The following is a 10,873-nucleotide window of genomic DNA, read 5'->3' on the forward strand; positions in this document are numbered from 1 at the left end:
GACCTAGAGTACATAGCATAAAAGGTCCTAAAATTGGCGATGATTATAACAATCTTTTCTACCTGCAGGAAAAAACCCTTCATGAGGCTCCATGAATATCTGTAGCTTCCATGGCTTTTAAAGGATTTGTGTGCACTTGAGCTCTGGAAAGTCATACAGTGTGTTGATAGGTGCTTAGATATAGACTCCAGAGCTTGATATAAATCCCTAAATTGGAGTATATTTGGTAATCTGACAAAAATATACGTAATCCTTTTGCTGACTTTCTTACTGTTAGGGGAAAGAGACTCATTTGAAAAACTGAGCTCCAAAGTGTTATATTCTTGTTTGATTTAGTTTTCTGGCATTTGTTAGCAAATTTGGCTCAAAGCACAGAAAAATCACCTTGGACATTCATTTAAGTTACATTATTAACAAATTTACTTAATCTTAGGAGACCTTCAAAGACTTCTGTATCACAACATCAAGACTCAGAATCCCAAAACATTACTCTCTAAGAAGTTTCAAACACTGAAGGAATTAGGTTTTTAGTTTGCCAGATTGCAGGCAGAAAATGTAGCTCATTCAGAAGAGGTCTTAAGACATTCTCTTATTATATAAACAAGTTTGGCCTGCTTTCTTCTTTAAATAAACTTTTAAAAATGGAGTTCCACAGTCTTTAGTTTTTCTGATCATCTGAGACATGATCTTGGTAGCAACTATCCTCACTGGGATAAGAAGAAGTTAACATTACTTGGCCCTTTCACCTCCTCCCAATACAGAACACAAATATCCATGTTTGTAGGCCACTGTACACACCAGGCAGTAGGGGCTGCCTCTGTGTGTAAAACCAGCAAGCAGACCAATTTGACCAAATGCATCCATCATTCTGCCTTCCAAAAGCATACTTTTCTTTTTCCACATATATTTGACAGAGGAAGGATGAATAAAGTCCCAGAAACTATTGGCCTAGGTACGATACAACCATGTTAGATAATGGAAAAAGCTTTTTCTTGATATTTAAAGACCATCATATAATACTCAAGCCCGTCTGCAGCCCCCTCCCAGACTGAAGCAGCTCTTTCCTATGCTCTGCACTAAGGTTAAGGGCAAAAATCCTGCTTAAACTTAGTCTATCTACTTTCCCAAGGGAGACACTTCTGGTGGGATTCCCTGGACCATGCCTTCCACATGCAAATCCTACATACTTTCTGGTTTTAGAATCATGCTGTGTTCCTGTGACTTACTTTCTTTTAAATACACGGAGACCACGAATCGTTGTTACTGGTGATCTTCCCCTAAAGAAGTTGAAGTTACCATTAACAAAGCTTCCGCCAACTTTTTCACTGAAAGAATCCAGCCTGCCCACTATGCTATCCTGTGAAATCAAAGCCTCCTCCCACTTTCTTGAATTGCATCTGCTTTTCAGATTAGTTTTAGGAACAGATGACCTTGAAGATGGGTAGCAAAAAGAAAGAATATGGGTCCTATGTAAGAAACTAGAGGAGTCCTTTGTACTACAGCTTTTATAGTAACATACAAAACATCAAGAAGCCAGACATATATATGTTCCTCATTTTTCTGAGTTAAAGAAACCAGGCTCTTGCATACAAGGAAGAAATATGCCTGGCAATATTTAATAATACTTCTTCAGGTTACTTGAAACATTAATTAGAAAGATTAAAGATTAATCCTGCTCTATGGACTTGGATTGTAAATGGAAAATATATGGCAAAAAAGATTGTTCTCAGTCTCTAGGAAAGTGCTGAGAGGCTCACTGAAGTTAGCAAACTTTCCTCAAAGGTAAGGGCTTTAACTGTTTCAAAATCTTAACAGCAGCCACACAAAGTACTCTAAATCCTGCACTTATCTGTACTCTAAACAATATCATTGAGAAGAGGGGAAGAGTCAGCCCAAAAGGCATATAGGATATTGCTGACATGAAAAGTACAATTTTGAATGGAAAATCAGACTGAGATTGCTCTAAAGTACATGGGGTACCCACAGAGCAACCTTTTGTCTGGTCAGGTACAAGCTTCACAGGGCAACTGCTGGACTTGAATGGAGCTCAGTGCCAGCATAGACATTTACTTTCTAGCAAGTCTGTCCTTCAGTCTGCAGACTAGCTTCAAGAGCACTTACTGAAGCTCTGTCTGCACCAAAATGGGAGTAGTTTCAATGTGTATACATACGGCTGGAGAAATTTACCCCCATACAGGTGGAAGGAGAAGGTTGATCTATCTCTTCCTGGGGACTCCTTCAGGTCTAACACAGGCTCTGACAGACTGCAGCATTGCTGGTGTTGAGCTCACATGGCTTATTATTTATGAGTTGGTTTATTCAGTTATTTGTGGCTTTCTGGGAGATTTTCCTCTGCATATTCTGGTCACAGATTCACATATTGTTTCAGGCTATCTTCATTTTGAGAAGATACCTTTTATCTGACATTTTTGCCTTCCACGCTTTTCCATGGCACAGAGCCAAGTTCTTCCTTACCCTCCTCCAAGTTGTGGGAAGAGTAGGGACATGACAAGAAGCAGAGGGACAGACATTTCAAAATAGTAATTCTGAAACCGAGCGCCTGAATTTAGCTAGCAAGGCATTGCCGAAAAAATGTTGGTAACCTCTGGCTTCTATTCTCATTCCTAGCAAATCTGGGATAGGTTCACTGCTGGCAGACTAGCACTCAGGAGCCAACCCAGGCAAATGAATACGTGGCATTTCCATGCTCCAGGTAAAGAGCCCCAGTGCAGCTAACAGCGGATGACACAAAAAACTTGTGCAAAACTCCTGCTGATGGGACAAGAGGCTTCCTGGGATTGTCCCTATGGTTCTTTCACAAACAGATGGAGGACTAGAAACCTGGAGCTGAGGTCGGTCTCATGTTGCAATACAGTGAAACAGAGAAAAACACCCAGGCAAGTAAGTTTGTGCCCTGAGAGAACAGAAGGCGTTTGAAATATTCATGACAGTTTCTTCCTGGGTGGTTTTAGTGCAAAACCTGATCAGTCGGTAGTCCAAAACACACACTTTTTCATGTCATTGTTTTGCTGAGTCCGTAGCTATTTAAATATAGAATGAACTTTTCCTGATTTACATTGCTTCCATCTGGTCAAGTTGGCAGCCCTGTTGGTGACCACTTCCAGCTCTTAGCTGAGGAGAGAGAGCAAGCACCCCAAAATCTTTTTTGTGGCAGGCACTAAATACTCCCACTCACTGATGAGAAATAAAGCAACAGGCTGGACTGCATAGCCCTTAAATTTCTGCTCACTCCCACAACACTGGTATTGCACGAGGCACGGTGGGAATAGCCTTGCAGCCCAGGCTGACCTTGATCAAGAAGTAACAAAGAACGTTGTGAGTTCAGAAAGAGGGCTGTGAGGCTAAAGTTGTAAACTGATAATAGGTTGGACATATTGCACTGTTATGTTGTGAAAGCCTAACATATAGTTTCTGTTTGCTTTAACTTGCTAACATTTTCCATTCTCCGGCTGTTGTAAATGTCACTTCTTTCCAGAATCACAAGGCCAGGCCGCGATCTTTGCTCAGAAAAGAGTCTAGCTCTTATATCAAACCTCCTCATCATAATTTTACTGCAAACCTTGGACAATTTTGATAAGTGGCTATGTTATGAACTGTTGGAAGGAAAGCTTCTAATCTTGAACGCAGGCACAGCCACGTAGAATGGATCGAATTTTGACATAAAACAAAGTAAATGCTTTTTAATGTATCATTTACAAGCTTCCAAGAAGCCACTGTACTTATCAGATGCTGAAATCATTTCCAGGAGTTACTTAGAAGTAGCTGTCAATTCTTTTCAGAAGTGATATGCCTTGGAGAATTAATAAAGAGATTCTTTACTAAATTTCTCTTTTCTGATCTTCAACTCATTTACAAAGTAAATTATTTAAATTTTTAAAGAACATTAATTTTTTTTTTTTAAATAGATCAGAGGGATGGAAAATACTATTAGCAACATTGCCTTGCCAATGTAATATCCTATCTTCTTGATAAAATCACACATATTTTTTGTTCTGTGGATAAGAAAAGAGATAAGCTAGTGGAAAAACGGAAAATAAAAAAATAAACAGAAGAATGCAGCAGTCTGTGTAAAAAGAACACCATTTAGGAGATAAGTAGCGTATGGGAGAGTTATCCTCTGAAGATTGCCAGCCAATATCTTCAGTGAGAGCCATGTATAAGAATGGACATTACAGTTGAACTACAGTTATTGTATTTTGCACCGAAAAAGTCGAACGAGTTGCACACCTGCTTCTGTAGACTTCGAGTCACTGCAATCATTGATCAGGAATATTTTTGTCCATACCAAGAGCTCACATTGCTGTGTAGCAGCATGTAGTGACTGAGATCTTTATTACAACAGCACTTGCGTCATTTTTGCTGAGCTAGTTTTGAGTTCAGCAGAATTGAAAGATGAACCTATTCACCTCATAATATTGTTTGCTTTATTTATTGTTTTTTTCCATATTACACTTTGAGACTCTCACCATGTAATTTTATGGCTTTGAAGTTCTGTTTGAACTTACAGGTACAGGTTTGACCTGTACCTGTAATAAAAGAATTTGGAATGAGATAACACAAGTTTTTCCATTATTTACAAAATGTTGAGGCTACTTATTAAAGATCTTCATATTCTGTAAGTTTGCTAAAATGAATACTTTTTCTAGTAGTCATTATGTTGTGGTAGACCCTTGCAGCACACCAATTGTACAGGTTAGGTCTGTGCTGTGTGTTCAAACAGGAAGAAACTCTAGTTAAAATTTTTTATTCAACCTTCCTGAAGAACACTGCATTTCCTAGTTACAAATTAACAGTGTGTTTTTATCCTGCGTAACTCCTCTAGGACACATGTTCTGTTTCTCCTGATTCATGCCCTCTTAAAGATCATTAGGTTTAGTTAAGGGGAAGTATGGAAAAAAGAGGAGAGTATTTTTCTCCCATTCTATTCACAGGGGATTGACTCATAACACTACTTTGCTTGGACCCCAACACATGTAACATATCCCTAAACTGCGTTCCCAAGTTTTAGTACACAGTCAGTTTTTTCTCCAACCAGGATAATGTCCCATGGATGCTCCTGGGCTGCAGAGTAGACATGCCACAGAGTGCACTCCACAGCCCTGGTCCCCTGCTCATCCAGACTGTAGCACCTGTGGGCGTACTCTGGAGTTTCCTTTCAGCTGTCAGCTCGAGTTTCTTTCCAAAAAAAAGTCAGTGCTCAGGAAGTGAGGACTCTGTGAGCCGGGACCACTGACATACGACCAGTTCTCTTTCTGTTGTGGAGCTAATGCTCAGCCAAAGCAAGCATACTACCATGTAAGCTAGACACACTCTGAGTGGGTAGGGGTAAAGTGAAAGTGCTCTAAATACTCCAAAGGAGCTCTAAAATCTCCCCAAAAGACAGACAGCTCTCCTAAATCAGGATAATAAACTTCCAGCAGTCTCCCCTTAAGATATCTCCCAAGATGGGTCTCTGAAAGCTTTGATAATCAAACACCAACACCACCATCAGCAACAACATTTCAGTTAACTACTTGCTAGAGTATTTAACTGTACTAAATTTGCTTGGAATTACATGCAAATACACAGTATTCAAACAGTAAAAAGATAATAAAACCCCCTTCTGGCATATAGCAACACAGGCCACTAAAAATCCCACTGAAGCTCACTGGAAATCACAAAAGGGATAAACACTGATTTTAATCAACATTGGATCAGTCTCTCAGAGACAGCACTATGTCCAGCCAGTTTGCAGATCATCCCCGCTTAGTCCATCCCATGCACAAAGCTCAAGGCCACAGCTTAAGATTTCCTCATGCCAGCTTTGGTCGTAATGGTAGCTTCACAGTGCCTCACATCCCATGAATGTGAAGGTATTACGGGATCATGGCAGGTGGACAGGAGGACATGCTTTCTCCTGGCACGAGTTAGGCCATCCTCAAGCTGCTTTCTTCCTGTATGAGTTAGGTCATCTCTGAGATTCTTCTAACTCTCACAGCTAGGCAGCTGTTTGCCTGCAATATACAAGAAAAAAACCCACTGTTAAGCATTATCTTGGAAAAGATGGCACTAAATACAAGAATGCTGCGTGGTTTCACTTTCTTTCTTCTTGGTTTCCTAGTCTATAGTATTATAGAGCATCAAACAGATACCATTAATCTCAGATGCACTTCCTAGTGGCACTGATATATCAAAACCCCAGTAGAGCCTTTCATGTATCTGTAGCACTAATATTGCTGGATTCCTTCAAACAAAAATGCCATTCTCTCACGCCTGGAGCCACAGGCTCCTACACTTTGTGCCCTCGGGAACTGCTGGGCCAAAGGGAGGTGCAAGGCCAATGCCGAGGCCTGTGCTGGGCATCTGTGTGGTCCTTGAAGGAATGGAGCTACAACGTGAGGAATGAAATTCTGTGATGTTTCCAAGGATCTTGCAGGGTAGGAACACATAGAAAAGCATGGTTGCATGGACTTCAGGCCTTATAATACTGAGGAATCTGTTCTTGCACATTGCCTTGTCATCAGAATGCTGCTCCTCGGAAAGCTACAGATGAGACTGTAAGGGTATAAAATAGGTAAAAGGGGATTAATTGGACTTCAGTAAAGCTTTTGACACAGTTTCTCACAGCATTTTGCTTCAGACACTGTCAGCCTCTGGCCTGGACAGGCGCACGCTCTCCTGGGTGGAAAACTGGTTGGATGGCCGAGCCCAGAGAGTGGTGGTAAATGGAGTTAACTCCAGCTGGAGGCCAGTTACAAGTGGGGTTCCCCAGGGCTCGGTACTGGGTCCAGCCCTGTTCAATGTCTTTATCAGCAACCTGGATGAAGGCATTGAGTGCACCCTTAGCAAGTTTGTGGATGACACTAAGCTGGGTGGAAGCGTGGATCTGCTGGAGGGTAGGGAGGCTCTGCAAAGGGATCTGAACAGGCTGGACCACTGGGCTGAGGCCAATGACATGAGGTTTAACAAGGGCAAATGCTGGGTCCTGCACTTGGGGCACAACAACCCTATGCAGTGCTACAGACTGGGGGAAGAGTGGCTAGAAAGCTGCCTGGAGGAGAGGGACTTGGGGGTGTTGGTTGACAACCGACTTAACATGAGCCAGCAGTGTGCCCAGGTGGCCAAGAAGGCCAACAGCATCTTGGCTTATATCAGAAACGGTGTGACCAGCAGGTCCAGGGAGGTTATTCTCCCTCTGTACTCGACACTGGTGAGACCACACCTGAATCCTGTGTTCAGTTCTGGGCCCCTCACCACAAGAAAGATGTTGAGGCTCTGGAGCGTGTCCAGAGAAGAGCAATGAAGCTGGTGAGGGGTCTGGAGAACAAGTCCTACAAGGAGCGTCTGAGAGAGCTGGGGTTGTTTAGCCTGGAGAAGAGGAGGCTGAGGGGAGACCTTATTACTCTCTACAACTACCTGAAAGGAGGCTGTGGAGAGGAGGGAGCTGGCCTCTTCTCCCAAGTGACAGAGGACAGGACAAGGGGGAATGGCCTCAAGCTCCACCAGGGGAGGTTCAGGCTGGATATCAGAAAAAAATTTTTCACAGAAAGGGTCATCGGGCACTAGAACAGGCTGCCCAGGGAGGTGGTCTAGTCACCTTCCCTGGAGAAGTTTAAGGAATGGGTGGATGAAGTGCTTAGGGGTATGGTTTAGGGAGTGTTAGGAATGGTTGGACTCGATGATCTGGTGGGTCCTTTCCAACCTGGTGGTGATTCTATGATCTATTCTATAGGCCCTAACTTCAGCAGGTTAAGGCTTGGGATGGGCTGTAATCTGAATTCACAAGTGTCTTACCAATTTGCGACTTATATTAAAATACATTTCAAGCCCTTAAAATTATTTTGAACAATTCTGTCCAGTGCATGAAAAATATATTTCTATATAATCCTGTATTTGAAAAACAGTGAAGATTCATGTAAATCAATGTTTATATAATGTATTTGCTGTGCAAATAATGGTTTACCATACTTACTATATAAGCCTAGGACACCTTAAGTTACAGTATGAACTTCAATGCTGCATTTTCTTTTTCATTTTTAAAGAATACAAATACTGGATGAAATGTAGACAAGGAAAAAAACAGCAATAAATCATTCTATAGTATTATTTAAATATTCTTGAAAGACGCATTCCTCCACCATGGCCAGATATACTTGCTGGCAGTTTCACACAACTTGAAGCTGCCTTCTAGACCCCAGTGCTACCTCTGCAAATTCTGCCACAGCCCAAACCAGGTACCATCACTGTTCCAGTTTTTAAAACTTTATCCTCCTTCCAGTAATGATATTTCTCAGATACACGTTTTAATACAAGATTGTATAAAAGAGAGACTTTTTCCCTATCATATAATCATGAAAAGGTTATCATTAAAATCTAGGTAATCACTTCTTTCAAAATGCTTCTTCCTGTAATGGTTCTCTACAGGAAGGCAGGACTGTACTGAGGAATAACACTCAAGGATCAGAAAATTTCCTTCTACAACTTTCAGGTCTGCTAATCATCACTAGGTGTCAAATGAAAAAGAATTTCTAAAGGAAGTCCAGCCACACCTAAGAACACACCTGAATTTGTCCTTTTAGAAGAGAAGTGACACAATGGTCCCTGCCTTTAAAGTATCTTCTGATGGTGGACAGAGAATAACTGAGTAAATAACTCCAGTTGTAGTGGGGACCATCTGTGTTGCTCATGTTTCTCGTTTGAATGCTCTTACATTTCAGTCTCTTTAGGTCTCCAATCATCAAAATCCAAGTTTCTGATGCTTCACATGACAATGAAATTTTGGTGCTTTTCTGAGATGAGAATTACTCATCTTGTAATTTCTTGCTTTTATTTGGGGGCTATTTTAGGTTGGGTTGCTATCATAATTGGCATATTTGGTTTCCACATATTTTAAGAAACCCTTGGGATATTACAGCTAGGCAGTCTTTAGAGAGTGAAGAAGTCTGGTAGTCAAAACTAGGAAGTCTCAGAAAAACGACATATAAAAATTATTAATTAAAAGCATTTGAAGAACAGCTATGAACAAAAACGTTTTCAAAGAAAATCATAGTCACTTAGATTCTGGGTCAGGTTCCCAACTGGCTTCAGAGTAGCATTTCTGACTTCTGCCAGATATGGATCTGGCTCATTTTTTGTAAGGAGCACTTCAAGTAGCTCTAGCTAAAATGAATGACAAGGCTTAGCCTTCTCAGTGAAGTAATTAATCAATGTGTATATATGCATATCACCATACATATGATTTCTGAAAATGTGGAGAACTTTGTCCTTGTATAAAGACCTCTAGAGTCACTAGAAAAATCTGCATGGACTTCATTGGGTTATGGATCACATCATGCATACATCTGCATTTTCAAATCTTTTCCAGTGCTTCCACTTTTGGTGGAAATTAATAGATTCTTGGAATTGAAATGACCAGTTTCTGATTTAGTTTTGCATAAGAAGCGGAGTCCAGTGGGATTAAATATGAATGGTAGTGTGGTAATTCATTAATCATGAAAATATGGTGTGCAGTTAGTTATATAAGTGATTATTTTTGCATGGAAATGTCTGCTACTTTCATGCCCAGGCAGGATCATTTCAAGTGCAGTAGTGAGAACACACAAACCCATTCACCTCAATGTACTGTTTCACAAAGAACATGCAAAGATACTTACATGTTCTGTATAAAATACTGATTTTGAAGATGTTAGCATAATGAGAGGTCAGTGTGTCCAAGTATTCTACCTGCAAACAATTATACATGTTCCTGGTGTGGAGAAACAGCACACTTTGAAAGTTCCTGAGAGACTTTCTTCAAACCCTCTTGGCTATATATGATAATATTTTATTCTAAGAACTTTTGAAAATGTAAACATTACCATCCCTGATCATTTAAAAGTCTGAGCACTCAGGTGGTCAAGATTGGGCTGGCCCCAAACAATGCTGAATTCTTCTCTCCCATTCAGCTACAGACTTCTAGGTCAGGGAAAAGTAAAAAGCACAAGCTTTAATGTGCCATTGGAAAATGGTATACAGCAAAGAGAAATCTACATAAGATGCAAGTCAGAGGACTGTTGTAACAGGTTCACTTCTCTGTTTCCATTCATGCAGGCTTGCTGGAAGCTGAAATTCTGCACTGAACGGAGTAATTCAATACACTTGGCGAATATAAGAAGTTGTCTCACTGGCACAGACCGCTTCTATCTAAAATGATGGAAATGCCAGATCCACCTTTGTCTCCTTCCAGTGCCCTTGCGTCACTGGCACCCTGTTGTCTTTGGCAAGTACAAAGGATAATCCCAGGCTCGAATCACTGTGCTTCTACTTGTTAAGGCCAGAATTCTGCTACGTCCTTGCTTCTGGTAAAAAAACCCTCATGAATTCTCTCTTTTCTTGTCATCATTACTACTTTATGGAAATGCATTAGTTTCAACTTTTATTTTCAAGACAAGATGTAGGCAGATTACAGAAGTTTCAGGATTTGGCTGCCACTGAAATCTACTACTCTGAGAAAGTCATGCCTGAAAAATAGTTCCTAGATGGGAAATCAACCCAGCCATGATTTTTTTAATTTCTTTTTCACATGTCAAAACACAAAGTCTGATTGTAAGGAAACATTTAAAATTTCTTCAGTTCTTTTGCAAGTGTACAATGTTATTTGCGGCTGTAAGCCTATTCTGAACATTTTTCACTAATATTTTACAAAGATTTTGAACTGGATGGATTAATAATCAGATTCTTACGTCTTTCATCTTAGTCGTTGCTTTGTTCAGCAGCTCACAAAACACAGACCAACATGATGTACCTCTTGAAGAACTCATAGCCAAGCAGCAACAGAATGAGAGAAAGCTGCACATAACAGGTGGAGAAACAGGAGAATGGAAAGATGGAGGGA

This window comes from Cuculus canorus, chromosome 2, assembly GCF_017976375.1.
Source record: "Cuculus canorus isolate bCucCan1 chromosome 2, bCucCan1.pri, whole genome shotgun sequence".
In the NCBI taxonomy this organism is placed as follows: Eukaryota; Metazoa; Chordata; class Aves; order Cuculiformes; family Cuculidae; genus Cuculus; species Cuculus canorus.